The 23,480-nt window shown below is 51.5% G+C and overlaps 1 protein-coding gene across 5 annotated transcripts in view; it reads left to right on the top strand.

Annotated features, from left to right (window-relative positions):
• Positions 1 to 2,087: 2,087 nt before the first annotated feature.
• The window catches only part of POU2F2 (POU class 2 homeobox 2), a 105,515-nt gene continuing 84,122 nt past the window's right edge, over positions 2,088 to 23,480 (top strand). For 2 of the 5 annotated variants that reach the window (XM_051836492.2, XM_051836489.2), the window contains exon 1: positions 2,088 to 2,640. The gene's annotated coding sequence lies outside the window, so the exon portion shown is untranslated. Of the gene's footprint in view, positions 2,641 to 22,574; positions 22,818 to 23,480 lie in introns of those variants that run through there. The other 3 variants (XM_051836485.2, XM_051836484.2, XM_051836486.2) reach the window with 2 other exon arrangements.

Below are 23,480 nucleotides of genomic sequence, written 5' to 3'. Positions count from 1 at the left end.
GGCAGGAGCCAGGTGCTTCTCCTGGTCTCCCATTGGGTGCAGGGCCCAAGCACTTGGGCCATCCTCCACTGCACTCCTGGGCCACAGCAGAGAGCTGGCCTGGAAGAGGGGCAACCGGGACTAGAACCCGGTGTGCCGGCGCCGCAAGGTGGAGGATTAGCCTAGTGAGCCGTGGCGCCGGCCTTCTTCAGGTTTGTTTGAGAGAGGAGAATCAGATGATCTTCTGGGTCGCCTCCTAGATAGCTGCAACAGCCGGGAGTGGGCCAGGCTGAAGCCAGGAACCAGGAGCTGCTTCAGGTCTCCCATGTGGGTATCAGGGACCCCACGTTCGCTGCTTCTCCCAGGCCTTTAGTAGGGAGCTGGATCAGAAGTAGAACAGCCAGGATGGGGACTGGTGCCCATATGGGATGCCAGCAGTGCAGGCGGTGGCTTTACAGAACGCTGGCCCCAAGCCCAGGTTTTTTTTATTTTTTAAGATTTTTATTTATTTGAAAGAGTTACACAGGAGAGGCTGAGAGAGGTCTTCCATCCGTTGGTTCACTCTTCAATCAGCTGCAACAGCCTGAACTGCACCGATCTGAAGCCAGGAGCTGGGAGCTTCTTCTAGTCTTCCATGCAGGTGCAGGGGCCCAAGGCCTTGGGCCATCTTCTGCTTTCCCAGGCCATAGCAGAGAGCTGGATCGGAAGTGGAGCAGCTGGGGCTTGAACCAGTGCCCATATGGGATGCCGGCACTGCAGGCAGTGGCTTTACCCGCTACGCCACAGCACTGGTCCCCCAAGCCCAGCGTTTTTAACTAGTTCAGTGAGGTGGACCTGCACGGCTGATGGAAGCCCCACTGTTTGTAAACAGGGCAGGCAGTCAGGAATTGTGCCCTGGAATCTTCAGCTCCTCTTCAGCCCTCACACCTGGGCATTCTTATTTGTTTGTTTGTTTATTTATTTTTTGACAGAGTGGACAGAGAGAGAGAAAAGTCTTCCTTTACAGTTGGTTCACCCTCTAATGGCCGCTGCGGCCCGCACCACGCTGATCGGATGGCAGGAGCCAGGTGCTTCTCCTGGTCTCCCATGGGGTGCAGGGCCCAAGCACTTGGGCCATCCTCCACTGCACTCCCTGGCCACAGCAGAGAGTTGGACTGGAAGAGGAGCAACCAGGACAGTACCGGTGCCCGGACTGGGGCTAGAACCCAGTGTGCCGGCGCCGCAAGGCGGAGGATTAGCCTAGTGAGCCGCGGCACCGGCCACCTGGGCATTCTTACCCGCATCTCTGTTCTTCCTCTTTTCTGAGGTCAGAGGCCATTGCCTGTTGCTCTGTGGCCACAGCTGAGGTTATGGCCTTTTGCCTTCTCCCCGCCCCCTGGTAAGTGCTGGAGAACTGCAGTTGCTTGCACAATACCCAGGGTTTTCCTTTCTAAGGAGGAAGAGAACTAGGTTTGGGCAGATGGGGGAAGGGTGGACAGGGATTCCCAAGAGCTGTTATTTTCCTTAGGGGTGTGTGTGTACCTGCCCACACCTGAGAGCCTGTCCTTGCCCACTGACCTGGGATGGCATACAGGGATGGGGGAGGCAGGGCCTGGTTCAGTCCTGCTGTGTGATCCCGGACTCTGCCTTTACTTAGCTGGCAGGAGCTGAGTTCTACTGGGGGGGGGGGGGGGGGCCCAACTCACGATCTGTTTGCTGTGTGCCTGAGGCTAGGGAAGGTTTGGGAAGGAGGACATCAGTGACAGCAGTTAGGATCCGGGTGGGCACAGCTTTTCTTACAGCCTTTTTTTTTTTTCCTTTTTACATTTTTATTTGAAAGAAAGGGAGCGTTTCCATTGGTTGGTTCACGCCCTAAATGGGTGCAACAACTGGGGCTGTGCCAGGCCAAAGCCAGGAGCCCAAGGCTGCTTCTTGGCCTTCCACATGGGTGCTGGACCATCTCCAGCTGCAGTCCCAGGCGCATTAGCGGGGAGCTGGATGTGGAGCAGTGGAATCTCGAACCTGTGTCCATATGGGATGCTGGTGTTGTAGGGGCGGCTTAACCCACTATGCCACAACGTCGGCCCCTTTTCATGGCCTTCTAAGATCTGAGGGTCTCTTGTACTTGGATTTTTATCTGTCAGGTGCCCGACTATTGGGTTCCCTAGCCCCTCAACTCCTGCCCGCTCCTCTGGACACGTGTCAGGCTCCTCCCCACGCTGCAGGCCCCGCCCCATCCTCTGGCAGCCCCAGTCTGCTTATTTTGCCCGTGTGCGCACGCTGTGAGGAGTCCGAATCCCGAGGCCATCCGCGCAGGCGTGGTCGGTACCCGGAAGTTGGCAGTGGGGGGAACCGCGAGGCAACGGCTCGTGCCCCGAGAGCGCATGCGCCCAGGAGCGCCTCTGGGCTTGCCAGGGCGCGAACGAGGCTGACCAGCCCTGGAGGCCAGAAGTGGGTCAGGCCCAGGCCATGAGGGCAACCCAGGGAGATCAAAGAGCTTAAGAAACTGAGGAGCAGGATGCTGTGGGGCGCGGGGCGGGCAGGCCGCGGCCGCGGGAGCTAGGGGCCCGGTTTCCCCAGAGAAGCGGAGCCTCGGGCTGGATGACAGAGAGGGGCGAGCCAGGCGAGGACAGGGGAATATTCCTGACTGGGCTGTAGACAGACAGATGGACAGAGTCGAAGGTAAGTGGAACTGCAGAGCCCGCCCTCCCCCATGTGGTCAGCGGTCATCTGCTGCCACGTTGTCCAGTGTGGGGAGCAGGGCCTGCCCATAACCAGGCCACGGAAGGTGGTGACGGGAGGCGGGCCCACTGTCGCCCGACAGCAAATGCCCCTTGACCCCTCCCGTGGACAGGGCCTGAGCGGCTCGACTGGGAACCCTGCAAGGACTCCTGTCTGGGTGCTGGCACTGCAGAGCCCCTGGCCTGGTGGGTGAGCCGGACCGGGACACAGTGGGCCACAGCTCAGAGGTCAGCGCGGGCTGGAGGAGCCCGGAGGACACTGGGCCGAGGGACACGGGAAGGCTCGCGGCTGGCAAGCTCCCTATTCACCTGTTAAAAATTAACACTGCCACCCAGATAGTGTTCGTTCCAGCTGTGGGATACAGCATTCAGAACAGTGCATGAGACATAAAGGTACATTATGTTGTAAAACACACCTGTCGCCGTGTCAGGGCATACACTGCCCTCACCCTACGAGCCCCTTGCCCACCTTTCTATCATGATAGCCACATTCCTGCCACTTCCCCCAGCTGGAAATACGATTCTGACTTTTTTTTTTTTTTTTGACAGGCAGAGTGGACAGTGAGAGAGAGAGACAGAGAGAAAGGTCTTCCTTTTGCCGTTGGTTCACCCTCCAATGGCCGCCGCGGCCGGCGTGCTGCGGCCGGCGCACCGCGCTGATCCGATGGCAGGAGCCAGGAGCCAGGCACTTCCTCCTGGTCTCTCATGGGGTGCAGGGCCCAAGCACGTGGGCCATCCTCCACTGCACTCCCGGGCCACAGCAGAGAGCTGGCCTGGAAGAGGGGCAACCGGGACAGAATCCGGCGCCCCGACCGGGACTAGAACCCGGTGTGCCGGCGCCGCTAGGCGGAGGATTAGCCTAGTGAGCCGCGGTGCCGGCCACGATTCTGACTTTTTAAAAACAATTTAAAAAATGTATGTGTTGGGCTGGCACTGTGGCGTGGCAGGTGAAGCTGCCACCTGCGGTGCTGACATCCCATATGGCTATCATTGGAGTCCTGGCTGCTCCACTTCCTATCCAGTGCCCTGCTGGTGTGCCTGAGAAAGCCGGGGAAGGTGGCCCAAGTTGTTGGGCCCTTGCACCCACTTGGGAGACCTGGAAGAAGTTCTTGGCTCTTGGCTTTGGATCGCCCTAGTTTCAGCCGTTGCGGCCATTTGCGAGTGGACAAATGAATGGAAGATCTCTCTGTCTCTGTCCCTCTGTAATTCTGTCTTTCAAGTAAATAAATAAATTTTCTTCAAATGTATGTATTTGAAAGGCAGAGAGGCTGGCTCTGTGGCATGGCGGGTAAAGCTGCTGTCTGGAGTGCTGGCATCCCATATGGGCACTGGTTTGAGTCCCAGCTGCTCCACTTGCAATCCAGCTCTCTGCTAATGTGCCTGGGAAGGCAGTGGAAGATGGCCCAAGTGCTTGGGCTCCTGTATCCGCGTGGAAGAACTGGAAGAAGCTCCTGGTTCCTGGCTTTGGATTGGCCCAGCTCTGGCCATTGTGGCCATTTGGGGAGTGAACCAAGTAAATAAATCTTTCAAATAATAAGTAACTAAATCTTTCAAATAAATAAATAATTAAAAAAATAAAAACTAAGTTAAAAAGAAAAAGGCAGAAAGAGAGAAGTAGGGGCAGAGAGGGAAGGAGCACGCCATCTGCTGGCTCATTTCCCAAATGCCTACAGCTGCTGGCACTGGGCTCGGGCCAAACTTGGAAGCCAGAAATGCAATCCAAGTCTCCCTCGTGGGTGGCCAGGATCCAAGTACTTGAGCCACCACCTGCTGTCTAGGAGAGTATGCATTAGCAGGAAGCTGGAACAGAGAGCAGAGCTGAGACTTAAGCCCAGGTGCTTTGATATGGGATGTGAGTGTCAGCTTAACTACTGTGCCAAAGCCTGCCTCTGGCTTTTTGAATTTGACATAAATGGAATACAGTATATTTTCTGTTGTTTTTGGTTTCTTTTGCTCAGTGTTATATTGGTGAGATTCCTCATTGTTGTGCTTATCTGTACTTGACTCATTTTTTTTATTGCTGTGTAGTATTCCATTGTATGGCTATACCACAATCAGTTTATGCATTGAATTGTTGATGGATATTTGAGTTGTTTCCAGCTTGGGGCTGCTTGGAGTAAGGCTGCTTGGAACACTCTTGTGCATGTTTCTAAAAATCCTCTTCCAGTCCAGCTCTCTGCTGTGGCCCGGGAAAGCAGTGGAGGATGGCCCAAGTCCTTGGGCCCTGTACCCGCATGGGAGACCAGGAGAAGCACCTGGCTCCTGGCTTCGGATCGATGCAGTGCTGGCCACAGCGGCCATTAGGGGGTAAACCAACAGAAGGAAGACCTTTCTCTCTGTCTCTCTCTCTCACTGTCTATAACTCAACCTGTCAAATAAAAAAAAAGTATTTATTTATTTATTTATTTTGACAGGCAGAGTTAGACAGAGAGAGAGAGAGAGACAGAGAGAAAGGTCTTCCTTCCTTTGGTTCACCTCCCCCAAATGGCTGCTATAGCCGGCGCGTTGCGCCAATCTGGAGCCAGGAGCCAGGTGCTTCTCCTGGTCTCCCATGGGGTGCAGGGTCCAAGCACCTGGGCCATCCTCCACTGCCTTCCCAGGCCACAGCAGAGAGCTGGACTGGAAGAGGAGCAACCGGGACAGAATCCGGTGCCCCGACTGGGACTAGAACCCGGGGTGCCGCCGCCACAGGCGGAGGATTAGCCAAGTGAGCTGAGGCGCTGGCCATATTTATTTATTTGAACCAGCACCAATATGGGATGCTGGTGCTTCAGGCCAGGGCATTAACCTGCTGTGCCACAGCGTTGGCCCCTAATGTATTTATTTGAAAGGCAGAGTGACAGGCAGAAAGAGAGAGAGGGAGAGAGAGAGAGACAGAACATACACAAGCATGCAAGCGAGCTATCTTCCGTCTGCTACTTCACTCTCCAAATAGCCACAACAGCTGGGTCTGGGCCAGGTCAAAGCCAAGAGCCCAGAACTCCATCCCGTTCTCCTGCATGGATGCAGGGACTCATGTACTTGGGCCATCTTCCACTGCTTTCCAAAGGCACAGTAGCAGGAATGCTGGGTTGGGAACGGAGCAGCCAGGACTCAAACAACCAGCACTCTGATATGGGATGTGGGTATCCATCCCATATCAGAGTGACAGCTTAACTCACTATACCATAAATCCTGCCCCTCTTGAGTATGTGTGTATGTGTTTTGATGACATTTCTGTTGGGATAGATTTAGAGGTAGACTTGCTAAACATGGGTATGAGTATGAGGGTATTTGAAAACATTCATGCAAAAGTGGAATTCAAAGATAAGTTTATTTTTATGCAGAATTTTCGATATCCATGAATAATTTTTTCATAATATGACTTTCCCATGATAATTAATTAATTATTTGGAAGGCAAAGTGACAGAGAGGCAGAGGCAGAAAGAGAGAGAGGTCTTCTGTCCTCTGGTTCACTCCCCAAATGGCCGCAACAGCCGGAGCTGGGCTGATCCAAAGCCAGGAGTAAGGCAGGAGTTTCTTCCAGGTCTCCCATCCGGGTGCAAGGGCCCAAGGACTGGAGCCACCTTCTACTGCTTTCCCAGGCAGTAGAGAGCTGGATCGGAAGTGGAGCAGCCAGGATTTGAACCGGCGCCCATACGGGATGCCGGCACCACAGGCGGATGCTTAACCCACTATGCCACAGCACTAGCCCCTCCCATGATCTTTTAAAAGAACCTTTCTATGTATGGATTTTGATTTTTTTTTGCACCAAAATAGATTCACCTTTTAATTCCATTTTCTATGAACATTTTGATTTATTTTATTTATTTGAAAAACAGAATTACAGAGAGAGGTAGAGACAAAGCAAGAGAGAGGGGTCTTCCATCTGCTGGTTCACTTCCCAAATGGTTGCAATGGCTAAAGCTGAGTTGATCTGAAGCCAGGGGCCAGGAGCTTCCTCTTGGTATCCCATGTGGATGCAGGGGCCCAAGCACTTGGGCCATCCTCCACTGCTTTCCCAGGTACATCAGCAGGGAGCTGGATTGGAAGTGGAGTAGCCGGGGCTCAAACTGGCGCCCATATGGGATGCCGATGCTGCAGGCCATGGTCTTAACCCACTGTGTCCCATTACTGGCCCCATCTATGAACATTTTGAAGTGTGCTTGTAGGCTCAGGTTTGGTAGATAACTACCTATCTTGTTTACTATAAATGCTATAAAAATTACTATAAACATGGTAGCTTAACACAGAGAAATTTCATTCTCTCACAGTACTCCAGCTTCTGTTTGCCGCCAGCATCATTTGGTTTGTGGCTGCATCATTCTGATCTCTGCCTCCGTGGTTGCACTGCCTTCTCCTCTCTTGCCTCTGTCAAATCTCTCTCTGCCTCTGCCTTATAAGGGATAAATGTGATTGTACTTATTGCCTGCCCAAATACTCCAAGGTAATTTCTTCATCCTCAAATCCTTACCTTAATCATATCTTAAATTCACTTTTGCCATAAAAAGTAACATTCGCAGGTTCCAGGGATTAAGTCTGGACATTTGTGGGGAATATTTTTCTGCCTACTGCAATGCCAAACTTTTTTTTTTTTTTTTGACAGGCAGAGTGGACAGTGAGAGAGACAGAGAGAAAGGTCTTCCTTTTTTCCATTGGTTCACCCCCACAGTGGCCGCTGTGGCCGGCACACCGCACGGATCCGAAGCCAGGAGCCGGGTGCTTCTCCTGGTGTCCCCTGCGGGTGCAGGGCCCAAGCACTTGGGCCATCCTCCACTGTACTCCCGGGCCACAGCAGAGAGCTGGACTGGAAGAGGAGCAACCGGGACAGAATCTGGCACCCTGACTGGGACTAGAACCCGGGATGCCGACGCCGCAGGCGGAGGATTAGCCTAGTGAGCTGTGGTGTCGGCCCACCAAACTGTTTTTTTAAATGGACTGTCCCAATTTACTGCACCAGCAACACTGAGCTGAACTGCAGTTCTCTCTGCTTCACATGCCTGTCAGTACTGGTATTGTCAGATGCTTGAATTTCACTGATCTGATGGATGTGGGGTATCATTGTGGTTTATTTTTCTTCTCTATAATGATTAATTTCTGCTTATTGGATCAAAAGTTGGTCTTTTTTTAAATCTCTATTTTTTAAAAAATATTTTTATTTATTTGAAAGGTACAATGACACAGAGAGGAGGAGAGACAGAGAGATCTTCATCCACTGATTCACTCCCCAAATGGCCATGATGATCAAGGCTGGCCCAGGCCGAAGTCAGGAGCAGAAACTCCATCCAGTCTCCCACATGGGTATTAGGGGCCCAGGTACTTGGGCCATCTTCTGCTTTCCCAGGTGCATTAACAGGGAGCTGGATCAGAAGTGGAGCAGCCAGGATTGCTATGGGATCTGGTGTCATAGGGGGCGGCTTAACCCACTGTGCCATCACAATGCCAGCTGAGTTGAAGATCTTTGAAGGGATAGAATGGGCATGGGTATTCTAGTTAGATGGAATAGAATGCATGAAGGTCTCAGGAGACGAGAGATAAATGGAATAAGATCAGGGCCAGCACTGTGGCATAGTAGGCTAAGCTTCTGCCTGTGGTACTGGCATCCCATATGGGCACCAGTTCGTGTCCTGGCTACTGCTCTTCTGACCCAACTCCCTGCTAACACACCTGGGAAAGTAGTGGAAGATGGCCAAAGTACTTGGGCCCCTGCCTCCTCATGGAACACTCAGAAGAAGCTCCTTGCTCCTGGGTTTGGATCAGCTCAGCTCCAGCTGTTGTGGCCATTTGGGGAGTGAACCAGAGGATGGAAGACCTTCCTCTCTGTCTGTCCCTCTCTCTGTCTGTAACTATCTCTCAGATATATAAATAAATAAAAAAAATTTAAAAATGGAATAAAGGGACCAGCTCTGTGGCACAGCGGGTTAAAGCCCTGGCCTGAGGCGCCGGCATCCCATATGGGTGCTGGTTTGAGTCCTGGTGGTTCCACTTCCTCTCCAGCTCTCTGCTGTGGCCTGGGAAAGCAGAAGAAGATGGCCCAAGTCCTTGGGTCCCTGCACCCACGTTAGAGACCCAAAAGAAGCTCCTGGCTCCTGGCTTCAGATTGGTGCAGCTCTGGCCGTTGCGGCCATCTGGGGAGTGAACCAGTGGATGGAAGACTTCTCTCTCTCTGGCTCTACATCTCTCTATAACTCTGTCTTTCAAATAAATAAAATAAATCTTTAAAAAATGGAATAAGATCAAAGATAAATAAGATGCAGAGTTAGACTTTTCTTTTTTCCTTTAAGCATTAAGTCATTGAACGAATATTTACCAACTTAGGCTATTGTACCACAGGATAGGTTAGACCCAGTCCCTCCCTTGGCAAGCTTTGGTTTAATAGGGCTTGTGATCACTGGGGACACTGCAAAGGAATGTGGAAGGGTTATAGGAGCTCAGCCTAGGCAGACCTCAACTCTAACCTGACTTCACAGAATTCAGCCTTCCTTTTCAGGCTCCCCGAGCCTGTATCCCACTTCCCTGGTCACTCCCTTCATTCCTGAAGACTAGCACCTGCTCACAGACTTCCTCTCTACCCTAACCTAGACTCTTCTGCTGGGATACTTATCTGCCCCATTATGGTCTGGGCCTTCAATTTCATAGCCTCATGGTGTCTTTGCACCTCATCTGCAGTGACCTTCATCCCACTCCAGCTGTCCACTCCCATGACCACACCTTATACTTAGTCACTGCCTGGAAGGATAGCATACAGAGGGAGCATTTACTGAGCACTTGCACCACATGCTGGGCACTATGCCAAAGGCCTTACCTCTGTTTACCCATCACACAAATGTGCAAGGTTGATATCAGTATCCTTATTCTACAGATGAGGATACACACAGGTGAAGTCACTTGCCTTGCTGATACATTGAGTAAAATGGCAGAGCCAGGATTCTAAGTCAGAATGAGTCCCAAAATTAAAATCCCTAGCTTTAACCACAACCCAGTACTATCTTCCATGTCTTTGAAATCCAGTGCCCTGCTTTCTGATCCCAGCACCTGCTTTCCAGGTCTGACGGGTCCTCACTGCCATCACACCTGCAGCATCAGCTCAGAGAGAGCTCTGCTCCCTTGATCCCTCTGTTTTCTGCCAGTCGGCCAGACCCCTCCTGGCTTCTCTCCCTTCCCTGCCCAGCCGGAGTCTCACATTGGACCATCTGATCTCTCTCACTAGCTCTCTAATAGTCAGGGTCCCAGCAGGAAACAGAAGGTACCGCAGCTGGGATTTTGAAGATAATTTAATGAAGGAACTATTTGCAGAGCTATGGGCAGGGTTGAGGGAACCAACAAGGGAGGTTGAGGGAAGCAACAGGAAGCCGTGACAACCCTTAGGTCTGAAGGGGTAACTACAGACAGTGGCATTCCTACAGCCCTGCAAGAGCCAAGGGATATGCCTGAGAGGAGCCAGAGTTGAGGAGGACAGTGTGCAGCCACTTCCAGAACCAAGGTACTGAGATAGAGCTGGGAGTAGAAGAAATATCCAGAATGCTTTCTTTTGTCCTTGCCTAATGCCCCCACTGTTGCTTTTTTTAGGGAGCAGCTGATTAGCAGTCAGAGGGCAGGGGCCCAGATGGTGCCATCCATATAGGTAGAGAAGGGTAGAGGGGAGGGCTAGAGGTCAAATGGAAAGTGACCAGCACATACTCTCAGTTTCCTTATACCCCTAGCCTCGTGTCATTGACCAGCAGAGCCCTAATCCTGGTGCAGGGGCTGAGCTTGGCTCTGAGAAAAATGGTGGCAAAGTGGCATGTATGGGTGCCACTCCAGCCTCTTGGTCAGTCTTCTCACAGTCATGGCTCTCCCTTGAGTATCCCTTCAAACCTGCCCTTTCCATCTCAGCAAACAAGGTTGGGGCAGATGAGTTGCCATCTCCTTCAGGTTCCTTTCCAAAGCCACACGCATCCACACCAGTAGTCTTATGCCACCTAAAGACGTTTCAGTTGGCAATGGCTTGCATCTGCGAGTGCAGTGGTATGCTTCCATGAGGTTATAATGGAACTGAAGAATTCCTGTTGCTTTGGTGCTTACCACTGCATTATAGTTGCCTATACAGTGTTCAGTTCAGTAACATACTGTACAGGGCTGTGGCATAGGAGTGTATGGGCCATACCATCTAGGTTTGTGTGTACACTCAGGTCCACACAATGATGAAGTCACCTAATGACACATTTCTCAGAACACATCCCCATCACTAAGCAATGTATGATTGTATTTACTCCATTTCTCTAGGCTCTGTTCTGATCCCTCTACTCTTGCATGGCCTACTATATCTTGACTCCCAGAATGTTATGCAATCATTCTTCCCTCCTCCTTTCTTTCTCTCTTTCTTTTCTTTTTCTTTTCTTTCTTTCTTTTTTTTTTTTTTTACAGGCAGAGTGGACAGTGAGAGAGAGAGATAGAGGGAAAGGTCTTCCTTTGTCGTTGGTTTACCCTCCAATGGCCGCCACGGCCTGCGCGCTGCGGCCTGCGCACCGCGCTGATCCAATGGCAGGAGCCAGGTACTTATCCTGGTCTCCCATGGGGTGCAGGGCCCAAGTACTTGGGCCATCCTCCACTGCACTCCCTGGCCACAGCAGAGAGCTGGCCTGGAAGAGGGGCAACCGGGACAGAATCTGGTGCCCCGACCGGGACTAGAACCCGGTGTGCCGGCGCTGCAAGGTGGAGGATTAGCCTAGTGAGCTGCGGCGCCGGCCTCTTTCTTTCTTTCTTAAAGATTTATTTTATTTATTTGAAAGGCAGAGTTACAGAGAGAGGTAGAGACAGAGAGAGGTCTTCCATCTGCTGGTTTACTCCCCAGATGGCCACAATAGCTGGAGCTATGCCGATCCGAAGCCAGCAGCCAACAACTTCTTCCAGGTCTCCCACATGGGTGCAGGGGCCCAAGGACTTGGGCCACCTTCTACTGCTTTCCCAGGCCATAGCAGAGAGCTAGATTGGAAGTGGAGCAGCTGGGACTCAAACCAGTGCCCATTATGGGATGCTGGCGCCTCAGGCCAGGGCTTTAACCCTTTGTGCCACAGCGCCGGCACCCCCACCTCTTCCATATCCTTCTCTCTTTTCCTTTTCACATCATAAACATATCTAAGCTTTTACCACCTTAAAAATCACACACACACAAACTCCTACCCTGTGCTCCCTCTAGTGCTTGTCCTTTGTTGTTATCATCATCTCATCCTAAATTCTATTTTTTTAAGTTTTATTTTTATTTATTTATTTGAACAGCAGAGGGAGAGAGAGAGACAGAAAGATTTTTTCCATCTGCTGGTTCATTCCTCAAATGCCTACAACAGCCAGGGCTGGGCCAGGCTGAAGCCAAGACCCAGGAGCTACATCTGGGTCTACCACATAAGTAGAAGGAATCCAAGCACTTGGGCCATCACCCACCACCTCCCAGGCTCATTAGCAGGAAGCTAGATTGGAAGAGGAGGTGGAACTTCATCCCAGGTGCTCTGATATAGGATGTGGATATCCCAGGCTGTGATTCAACCAACCAGTGTTCCACAATGGCTGATTCTCATCCCCAATTCTTGAGAGAAGTATGATTTTGGGTTCTTTGGCTGCAAGCAGCAGAGACTGACTCTTGCTAACTTGATCAGAAAGTATTGATTAGGAGGAAATGAGGATGGCACCTGCAACAGAGGGAGAGACTGAAGAACTAGGTCTCAGAAAAGACTAGAAACAGATGCTGGGCAGGCAGAGGCAATGGATGAGCATGATGAACAAGCACTTTGCTGGGTAGCCTCAGCATTCACCCTCCATCTGAGTCTCAGTTCACTGAAACCATTCAGAGTGTGCTAATGACCTTCTCTGGCCAAATTCAAGAACACTCCATTCCCTATGTGCAGTTAAAAATTGTGTATATTTATTTGAAAGGCAAAGAGACAGAGCCACACTGTAGAGAGGTCAACCTGGTGGCCAGTGTGGAAGATGGACTAGAAGGGGCAGAACAAGAGGCTGGAAGGCCAGATAGGAAGATGGGGCCATGCACCAAGCAGATGTGGAGGCCTGAACTAGAGTACTGGAACAGGAAAGAGGAAAAGGGGGATTTGAGAACTATTGGGCTGAATTCTATGAAATTGCTGTTCCATAAGCAACTCATTGATGATTGGCAATTACATGTGGTTCATCTTAATATTAAGCAAGCAAATGAGCTGAATCAGGTTTCAACCCTGGATGGATGTGATTTGAGAAAGAGGAACATGTCAAGGACAGGAGCCATTTTCTGACTTGAGTGTCCAACTGGGCAGGGGTGCTATCACCAGGACGAGAGAGAAGCCAGTCTGGGCCATGGTAGGGAAGGTGACACATTCAGAGTGGATATGTTGATGGGGAATTATTTTGGGGATCTCCAGGAGGTGATCTAGGGCTGAAGTTTAGGAGAGAGTGCTGCCCTGTAGATAGATGTAGCAGTTATCTGGTGGTATTGATTCATCTGGGGAGAACAGCTCAGAGCGGAGCCAAGAAAGGTTTTTTTTTTTAGCTGCCAAGAGGATTTTTAAAAATATTTATTTTTATTTATTTGAAATACAGTTACAGAGAGAGGCAGAGACACAGAGAGAGGTCTTTCATCCACTGGTTCACTACCCAGATGGCCACAATGGCTGGAGCTGCACCAGTATGAAGCCAGGAGCTTCTTCCGGGTCTCCCACGCGGGTGCAGGGGCCCAAGGACTTGGGCCATCTTCTACTGCTTTCCCAGGCCATAGCAGAGTTAGATTGGAAGAGGAGCAGCTGGGACTAGAACCGGTGCCCATACGGGATGCCGGTGCTTCAGGCCAGGGCATTAACCCGCTGCACCACAGCACTGGGCCAGCTAAGAGGATTTTTTTCAAAAATATTTGATAAAGACAGAGAGGGAGAGGGATCCCATTTGCTGGTTCACTCCCCAAATGTCTGAAAAAAGAGAGAACATAATCCACGTCTCCCACAGGGGTAGCAGGATCCCAATATTTGAGCCATCGCTGCTGCCTCCGAGGTCTGCATTAGCTGAAGTCAGGAGCTAGAGCCAGAAATTGAACCCAAGCAGTTGGATGTGAAATGTGGGCATCTTTAACCAGCCTCTAAACCATTAGGCCAAATGCCTCCTGTGCCAAGAGGATTTTAAAAGATATTTGGGCGGGGGGCGGGGGGCTGAAACTGTGGCACGTTGTGTTAAAGCCCCAGCCTGCAGCCATATGGGCACCAATTCGAGTCCTAGCTGTTCCATTTCTGACCCAGCTCCCTGCTTGTTCACTTGGGAAAGCAGCGGAGGATGGCCCAAGTCCTTGGGTCCCTGCACCCACGTGGGAGACCCAGACGAAACTCCTGGCTCCTGGCTTCGGATTGGCTCAGCTCTGGCTGTTGCGGCCATTTGGGGAGTGAACCAGCAGATGGAAGACCTCTCTCTTTGTCTCTACCTCTCTGTAACTCTTTCAAATAAATAAAATAAATATTTAAAAAATATATAGTTAGGTTGAGGCCTGTGTTGTGGTGCAGCTACCTCTCAAATAAATAAATAAATCTTTTTTTTTAAGACTCCTCCTGCAGCACCAGCATTCCATATGGGCATCGGTTTGAGACCTGGCTTCCCATCCAGCTCCCTTCTAATGCTCCTGGGAAAATAGCAGATGATGGCTCAAGTATTAGGCCCCTAATACCCATGTGGGAGACTCAGATGAAGCTTCAGGCTCTTGACTTTGGCCTGGCCCAGCCTTGGTCATTGTGGCCATTTGGGGAGTGAATGAGCGAATGGAAGATCTCTCACTCTCTTTCCTTCTCTCTCTTTGTAACTCTGCCTTTCAAGTAAATAAAATAAATATTTACAAAAAAAAAAAAAAAAAGATAGGGCCGTATGCTGCAGAGAAAATGAGTCAGATACAACTGAAAAGTGTCTGTTGGATTTAGCAAAGAGGAAGCTGTTTGGGCACGGGGACAGATGGGAGTGGCCTGGTCTGGGTTCAGGAAGAGCTGGGAGACTACTTGCCTTGGAGCAGTACCTCCGTCCTTGGTAATGCATGGCTCCAGCCACCAGGGGGCAGCGGCCACACAGAATCCAGGGAACAGGGATTTGTTGGGGCTCGCAAACTGCAAGATGTAGGCTGGGGTTGGGGGACTGATCCAAAGCAGAAACTGTTTGCTAGTGGGAAGGGATGTCCCCATGTGAAAGGAGAAAAGAAGAAGGACAGAGGGAGGGAAGCCCGTTCTGTGGAGCAGACAGACGGAAGCTTAGAAATTCTGAGTTCCGACTTGCAGTTCACCTCCCCTGGGCCTCTGTGGGTGTAGGTGGGGCTTACTCAACACAGTACGTCTCATAGCTGCGGGCTTGTTATTTGCATCTTGATTTTCTCTACTACCATTTCCTGATAGTCTTGCTTTGCATTCTATGTTCAAAACGTACTGAACTTTTTTCAGTTCTTACCTGCTTCCATGGAAACACCTCCCCCATCTTGCCTCCCTCTCCCTCTTCAGTTCTAATCTCCGGAATCACCTCCTCCCAAAAGCCTTCCTCTGCTGCCCTCTTCACCTCCTCCTTGGCTCCCATGGAGCCGTATTTTGGTGTTCTACCTTGTAATTACCTACTGGTGGTCAGCTTTATTGTGGTATAACTTACAATAAAATTCACCAGTTTTAAGTATACAAGTCAATGAGTTTACACACACACACACACACACACACAGAGTCCTATAACCACTACAATGAGCATTATATAAACATTTCCATTAATCCAAAAAGTTCCCTCTTCCCACTCCAGCCCCTTCCAACCACTGATCTGCTTTCTGGCTTTGCCTCGAATGCCGTGTAAACAGAACCCTGCAGCACACGGCCTGCTATGCCTTGCTGCTGTCTCTTTGCTTTGGAGGCTCATCTTGCATTGCTGTGAATTTATTGTGCATCTCCCTCCCCAGATGAGAGTCTCTGTGAGGGCAGGATGGTGTCTTGTTCACCTTTGTTTTGTTCATGCTGCAGCCTGGTGCTGCACATAGTAGTACTCACAGACCTGTTTCTTAAATGGAATTGAATCCAGTGCCCTGGCAGAGATAGGCTAAGAGAGCTTCTGAACCGGGGTAAGATCCTCCGCGGCCTGTGCTGTGTTCAGCTGTGCTGCCATTTACCCTGACTGTTTCTACTCCATAACCTGCTTCCCTCCACCTGCTGTTCTGGTCTCCATCCTGGTCGCAGCGGCCCCACCTTCCCCCTTTCCCATTCTACTGCTCACTGCAGCCTCTCTCTGGCTCTAAGAAGCCTCCACAGCACTGAACTCTTCCTCCCAAAGTCTGTGTCTCTCAGCTCCTCCTCATGCCTCTTCTAGGACCTGCCACCTTCAGTTGCCCCTACACCACAGCCAGGTTCTGGGCTTCCTTACTCAGAGCCCCTTTTAGTATGAGCAGGAGTGGGCATTTAACCCAGCAGTTAAGATACCCAGGTCCTGGGGCTGGCGCTGTGGTGTAGCGGGTAAAGCCGCCGCCTGCAGTGCCAGTATCCCATACAGGCACCAGTTTGAGACCTGGCTGCTCCACTTCCGATTCAGCTCTCTGCTGTAGCCTGGGAAGGCAGTGGAAGATGGCCCAAGTCATTGGGCCGCTGCACCAGCATGGGAGACCTGGAAGAAGCTTCTGACTCCAGGCTTCGGATCAGCATAGTTCTGGCTGTTGCAGCCAAATGGGGAGTGAACCAGTGGTTGGAAGACCACTCTCTCTTTCTCTGCCTCTCCTTCTCTCTCTTTGTGTAACTCTGACTTTCAAGTGAAATAAATAAATCTTTTTTTTTTTAAAAAGGGGGTGGGGCGGCGCCCTGGCCTGAAGCACTGTGGATGGGTGACGGTCGAGACCTGGCTGCTCCACTTCCAATGGGGCTCTCTGCTATGGCCTGAGAAAGCAGTAGAAGATGGCCCAAGCCCTTGGGTCCCTTCACCTGCATGGGAGACCCTGAAGAAGCTCCTGGCTCCTGGCTTCGGATTGGTGCAACTCTGGCCATTGCGGTCAATTGGGGGAGTGAACTATTGGATGGAAGACCTCTCTCTCTCTCTCTCTCCCTCCCTCCCTCCCTCCCTCCCTCTCCTCTCTTAGTGTAACTCTGACTTTCAAATAACTAAATAAATCTTAAAAAAAAAGATACTCATGTCCTACATCAGAGTGCCTGGGTTCAATTCCTGGCTTGGGCTCCTGACTCCAGCTTCCTGCTAATACAGACATTGGGAGGCAGTGGTGATGGCACAAGTAATTGGGCTCCTGCCACCCACCTGTGAGACCTGGATTAAGACCCTGGTTCCTGGCTCTACTCCAGTTCAGCACTGGCTGGATGTTTAGGGCATTTGATGAGTGAACCAACAAATGGGAGCTCTATCTTTCAGGATGTCTTTCTGTTTCTCATTTTTTTTTTTTTAAATAATGATGGGAAACTATGCTTCCTCTTCATCCCCCCACTCAAACACTTGCCCATGGGAGGCCCTTTGATGAATCTCTAAATTTTATACAGATGAGAAAACCCTCTGTCTTGGCACTGGTGCTGTGGCATAGGGGTAAAGCTGCAGCCTGCAACACCAGCATCACATATGGGCGCTGGTTCGAGTCCCAGCTGCTCTGCTTCTGATCCAGCTCTCTGCTATGGCCTGGGAAAGCAGTAGAAGATGGCCCAAGTCCTTGGGCCCCTGCACCCGCGTGGGAGACCCGGAAGAAGCTCCAGGCTCCTGGCTTTGATCAGCTCAGCTCCTACTGTTGCGGCCATTTGAGGAGTGAACCAGAGGATGGAAGACCTCTCTCTCTCTCTGTCTGCTTCTGCCTCTCTGTAACTCTGCCTTTGAAATAAATAAATAAATCTTTTTTTTTTTTTAAAGAAAACCCCCTGTCTTGCTCTTGTTTCATTCCTCTAGCTCCCTCCCATCTCTCTCTCTCTTTTAAAAGATTTATTTATTTGAAAGGTAGAGTTACAGAGAGAGGGAAAGACACACAGAGAAAGATCTTCCATCCATTGGTTCACTCCCCAAATGGCTGCAACAGTTGGGGCTAGACTAAACCAAAGCCAGGAGCCAAGTCTCCCATGTGGGTGCAGGGCCCAAGGACTTGGACCATCTTCTGGTGCTTTCCCATGAACATTGGGAGGGAGCTGTATTGGAAGTGTAGCAGCCCGGACTCAAACCGGTGCCCATGTGGAATGCTGGCATCCCAGGCGGCAGCTTTACTTGCTGCACCACACACTGGCCCCACCTATTTCCTCTCTCCTCGCCCCGGGTCCCCACACTCTTTTGGACACCTTAATGCTGCTGTCTTCTCACCTTTCCCTAGTTAGACTCCACTCACCTCCCTTCTACCCGGTTCCAGCCTCCCGTTCCTGATGCTAAAGTGTACACACACATAGAAACACACAGAATTATCCAGGGATGTGCAGACAGGTAACATTTCTGAGCATGTGTTCAGATGTGTACATGCATGAGTATCCATAGTTTGTGATGTAGTACACTTACCATATGTTATTTTTGTATGTTTCTGAATCATGGATAGGCGGAATGAAGGGTGAGAGCTAAGCACACGCATTCACTCACACAGGAAAAGTCATACGTGTGTGCACACCATAGGCAGAGGTGGGTCACACACAAACAGGTTACACACATGCTACTCAGGAATCTGGTACCTCTGGAGTTGGGGCTCTTTTCAGAAGCAGGGACACACACACCCCACTGTGTTGTGTACAGTATGCCACATGCATCTTTACATGTACTTCATGCACAGACTTGCACTGCATCAACTCTCATGGGATCCTAACACAGGGCTGGGTGGGGGGCCTGAGAGATCACTGTAGACAACCTACACCCAGGGATTTCTGGGGTTTCCCACTGGATCTGCCTCTGGTAAGTGAGGGATGTCTGGTAATGTGAGGAATGTCTGCTGCTTGTTTTTTTATTTTTAAAATTTTTTTCACTTTCATTTTAATTATTTTTAAAATATCTATATTTGGAAGTCAGAGTTAGAGAGAGAGCTCTTCCACCCATTGATTGGCTCCCCAAATGGCCACAAGAGCCAGGGCTGGGCTAGGCTAAAGCTAGGAGACTAGGACTCTGTGGATGTGGGTGGCAAGAACCCAAGTACTTGAGCCATAACCTGCTCCCTCCGAGGCTGTACAACAGCAGGAAGCTGATTCAGGAGCAGAACAACTGGGACTGGAACCAGGCATTGTGATACGGGGCGTCAGTGTTGCAAACACAGGTTTAACACACTGCACCATAATACCAGTCCCATTCTTTTTTTTTTTTTTTTTTTTTTTTTTTTTTTTTTTTTGACAGGCAGAGTGGACAGTGAGAGAGAGAGACAGAGAGAAAGGTCTTCCTTTTCCGTTGGTTCACCCCCAATGTCCGCTGCGGCTAGTGCGCTGCGACTGGTGTACTACACTGATCCAAAGCCAGGAGCCAGGTGCTTCTGGTCTCCCATGCGGGTGCAGGGCCCAAGCACTTGGGCCATCCTCCACTGCCTTCCCGGGCCACAGCAGAGAACTGGACTGGAAGAGGGGCAGCCGGGACAGAATCCAGCTCCCTGACCGGGACTAGAACCCGGTGTGCCAGCTCCACAGGTGGAGGATTAGCCTAGTGAGCTGCGGCACCAGCCTACCAGTCCCATTCTTGATGTGGATATTCTGGATAATTAGGAGGTACCAGTCATATGACATATTATTTAAAAAGTTTGTGGCAATGTGCTTTATCTTTCAATCCCTTATTTCCTTGAATTTGTTCTGGTTGTTGTTTATTCAAGATGCAGAGAAAACTCCTATCTATTAGTTCACTCCCCAAATGCCTTCAATGACCAGGACCAGGAAGGGTCATGGCCAGGAGCCAAGAACTCAATCCAAGTCTCCCAGGTGGGTGGCAGGAACCTAACTACTTGCGCCATCACTGCTGCTTCTCAGAGTCTGCATTGACAGGAAGCTGGAGCCAGGAATTGTCCATGAACTTTGTGAAGTACCTTTGTATGCACACTGTGGACCACACACTTCACACGGTGTCCCGGAAGCATGTGATATGAACTCAGTTCACATTGAATTAACTTTTCTTTGAATCTTGATACTCATGTACTTGTCATATACATAATTTTAATGTATAGTCATTCTTAGAAGGGTTGAGCTGGCCTCCCTCTCCCCCTGCCGGGTGCAGTTCTTCTAGGACTGGGGATGGGACAGCTCCTGGAGCTGATCTACAGGGTGTCTCTAGCTCTTCTGGGGTCTGCTGCAGTCATACAGATGGGGGCCTGGGCATCTGCTGGGTATATTTATTTCATGCCCCTTCAGAGTGAGTACCTTGTATCTTATCATTACACACAACGTTTTTAGTTCCCTTCTTACTAGTGGGATCACACATGTCTTTGAATGCAAGTGGGACTGGTGATTCTTATTCAGCCATGTTCCTCACGGTCTGTGGGCCGCTAGAGCAGGGATGTGCATGCTGCTCACACCACATGTGTCTGTGCGACTTTATGCCTACTTCCTAAGCTTGGGGATAGGGTGCTTCCTGTGTTCCTTGATTTTTGTGGACACAGTATGGGTACTGGGAAGCTGCTTGGTATGTGGCTACTGGATGGATGGTCTTGTGTCACTTGTGTTCTTGCCATGTAGGTCTGGTGTGCCTCACTTGTGTGCAGACACTTCTTATTTTTATTTGTGTGGTGCACACACAGTGTGGTGCTCAGGAGCCTGCTCGTATAGGGGGTGTTACTCTTCTAGGTCTGTCACTCACATCCTGTTTAAGTCCGTGTGCCTACTTTGTATGCACAGGGGTAGGTTTTGTATTCATTTGTGTTGTGTATACAGTGTGGGTCCCAAGAGGCTGCCCCATAGAGGGAGTAGTAGGTAGTTTGGCGTCTGTTATGCACACGCTGCACAAGTCCTGGTACTTACTTTGTACGCCCGCGGGGTAGGTGTTTCCTGTATTTATTTCTTTTACGCACTTGCAGTGTAGGTCCCGGGAGCCTTCTCCGTACACATGGGCAGTTGGTGACTCTCGTGTTTGCCTCACGCACACGTTGCTGGGGTACCGTGCGCCCACTCAGTGCACGCGGGGTAGTCGCGCGGGTAACAAAGCGAAGGGCGGCTGCGGCTGCTGAGCCAAGACCGCGCGGCGCGTGCCCGCGTTCTTCTTTCTCCCCTCTAACTCCTCGCCCCCTCCTGGCTGTGGGTACCACTCACAGGCCTATCTTCCTTCCTGCACCTACGCACCCCCGCCAGTAGGGGGCGAAAGCCGTGCATCCTCCCCAGACCCTAGGCCGACCTTCAAGGGGCCCAGGACCGCTTCCCGATCTGCCCTCCTTTCCTCCTTCCCCATCTCTGAGCTATACTGACACAGGGAGGTGCACACTGCACCCCTCTCTTCCCTCCCCTCCCCTCTTTTCTCTTCTGCCTCCTGTTCTCTCCACTCCCTCCGGCCTTCTCCCCCTTGCTCTTGTCACCCTCCTGGCCTCTGCTCTCACCCCAGTCTCCCCCTTTCTGCTTACTCCAGGCTGTTTGTCCCCCTCTGTGTTATTTCCGGATCGGTTTCTCTGGGTTTGACTCCCCATTCATGCTTTCCTGTCTCTGTCTTGTATCTCTCTGTGGATCTCTGTCCACCAGGAAGCCTCTGCCAGTGTCTGTCTCCATCTCCCAGGATCTCTCTGTGTCTCCCTGGTGTCTCCTTCCCTGTCTCTTGAAATCTCTGTGTCTGTTTCTCTGCATCACTTTGACTCTTGGAGTCTCTGCCCTTGCTCTATGTCTCTCTTGCCATTTCCAAATTCTTTTTGTCTCTTTTTATGTTTCAGTGCCCCTTTGCACATTTCTTTCTGTTTCTGTCTGCCTCTCACTAACATCTGTTTCCTCATCTGACTCTCCTTGCTCTTTCTACCTTTGTCTCTGTCTCTGTCTCTGTCCCTGGTTGGTGCCTTTCTGGATTTGATTTCTCTCTCCCTCTTAGTTGTTCTTCATATCTCTCTGATTCTGTAGGTCTACACTTCTCTTATCTCTGTGTCTGTCTGTCTTTCTGTTCTCTCTGTATCTCTCCAATAATGTCCTGCCTTTTGGTCTCTCTCTGCATGTGGCTTTCTCCTACCTGATTCTCACATGCCTGTCTCTCTTAATGTCTCGCTGTCTCTCTGTGGTCTGTGCGTGTGTGCATGTGTATGATTTGGTATCACCCTGTCTCTGTATCGGTCTCTGCAAGAACCTCTTCTTATCTCTCTGTTTACATGGGCGTCTCTGTGGTTCTTGGTGCCTCTCTCTGCCCTTGTGGCTCCATCTGCTCCCTCCCTGCCCCCACCCCTGTGCCTGTATGTTTCCGTGTGTCTCTGGACGTCTCTGCCTCCGTGAGTCTCTCTCTGCTTCTGTGTCTCCTGTACTCCCTGCCCTCTCCCTTCTCTTTGTCTCTGGGTGTCTCTTTCAGTCTGGATTTTAGGATCTCTCTATGCCTTTGAGGTTCCCTCTGCTCCACACCCCTCTTTGGCTTTCCTCTCTGTGTCTCTGTCTCTGGACAATCTCTCTACGAGTCTTTCCCTGCTTCTGCGTCTTCTGTGCACCCTGCCCCTCTTTTCTCCTGTGTCTCTGGGCCTCAGGCTCTCTCCCTGCCTCTGAGTCTTCCTCTGTTCCCTGCCCCTCTCCCTGTTCCCTCTGTCTCTGGCTGTGTCTCTCTGTTTCTGTGTCTCTGGTATCTCTGTGGGTCTCATGGCTTTACCTTGTGTCTGGGTCCCCCTCTTCTCCCATCTTTCTACTCTCTCTGTCTCTGCTTCAGCGAATCTCTGCATATCTCTGAGTCTCTGTCTCTGTATGTCTCTGTGGGTCTCGGGCCTCTCCCTGCCTCCGTGTCCCCTGCGCTCCCCGCCCTCTCCCTCTCCCTCTCCCCCCTCGCTCTCTCTCTCGCGCTCTCTCTCTGAGCATCCTTGGGCCCGGGGTTGCCATGGGGACAAGGTGGGAGCCGGGGATGGCGCGCGCCTGGGCTCGCGCCGGCAGCTCAGGCGAGGAGCAGCGGCCAGAGCAGCGCCAGCAGCAGGCAGCGAGCGGGCGCGGGAGCGGGAGCGGGAGCGGGGGTAGCGTTGGCGGCGGCGGCTCCTCCTCGGCCATCCCCTCGGAGCCGTGCAGCTGACGCGCATGGCGAAGACAGCGGCGCCTACCGATGGGAGCAGCGGTAAGGCAAGGCGGCGCGGCGCAGCCGGGCGGGCGGGCGGGCGGCGGGCAGCCTCCTCCTCTCCCCAGCTCGCCTGCGCGCCTGCCCGCCCGCCCTCCCTTCCTCCCTCTCCCCTCGCAGCCCCTGCCCGCCCGCCCGCGCCGCGCTCGCCCTTCCATTTAAAAATCTTTAAAACTTTGCATATTAATATCTGCGCTTTGCATAATCTGACCCGCGCTTTATTGATTGCAAGAAGCTTAATGCAGCCGGCTCGGCCTATTGCAGAGAGCTCTCCGGGCGGGAGCCGGGCGGGCGCCTCTCGCTCCGCACCGCGCTCCAGCTGCACGCCGCCGCTGCGGCCCCGGCCCCGGCCTCTCGGCGCCGGCCGGGGCTTTGCCCCCGGCTGGGTATTTTTATTATTTGGGGCTGAGGGTCGGCAGGCTGTCGGCGGCAGTGAGGGAACCAAAGGAGAGATGTACGTGGGGGCGGGTAGTGATGGGAAGAAATGGGGACGGAGAGGAGGTAAAGAGAGAGAGAAAAAGGGGAGAAGGGGCAAGAAGGATGGGGAAGGGAGAGGCGTGGAGAGGGAGGCTTAGAGAGAGGAGAGGGCAGTCGGCTGAGGACGGAGCTGAAAGGACGGAGGATCCGGAGCCCAGGCAGAGAAGAGAAAGGAGGGAGGCGAGA

This window comes from Oryctolagus cuniculus, chromosome 18, assembly GCF_964237555.1.
Source record: "Oryctolagus cuniculus chromosome 18, mOryCun1.1, whole genome shotgun sequence".
NCBI classification, from domain to species: domain Eukaryota; kingdom Metazoa; phylum Chordata; class Mammalia; order Lagomorpha; family Leporidae; genus Oryctolagus; species Oryctolagus cuniculus.
The sequence above is the reverse complement of the archived record's forward strand: the minus strand, read 5'-3'. Positions and strand labels throughout refer to the sequence as shown.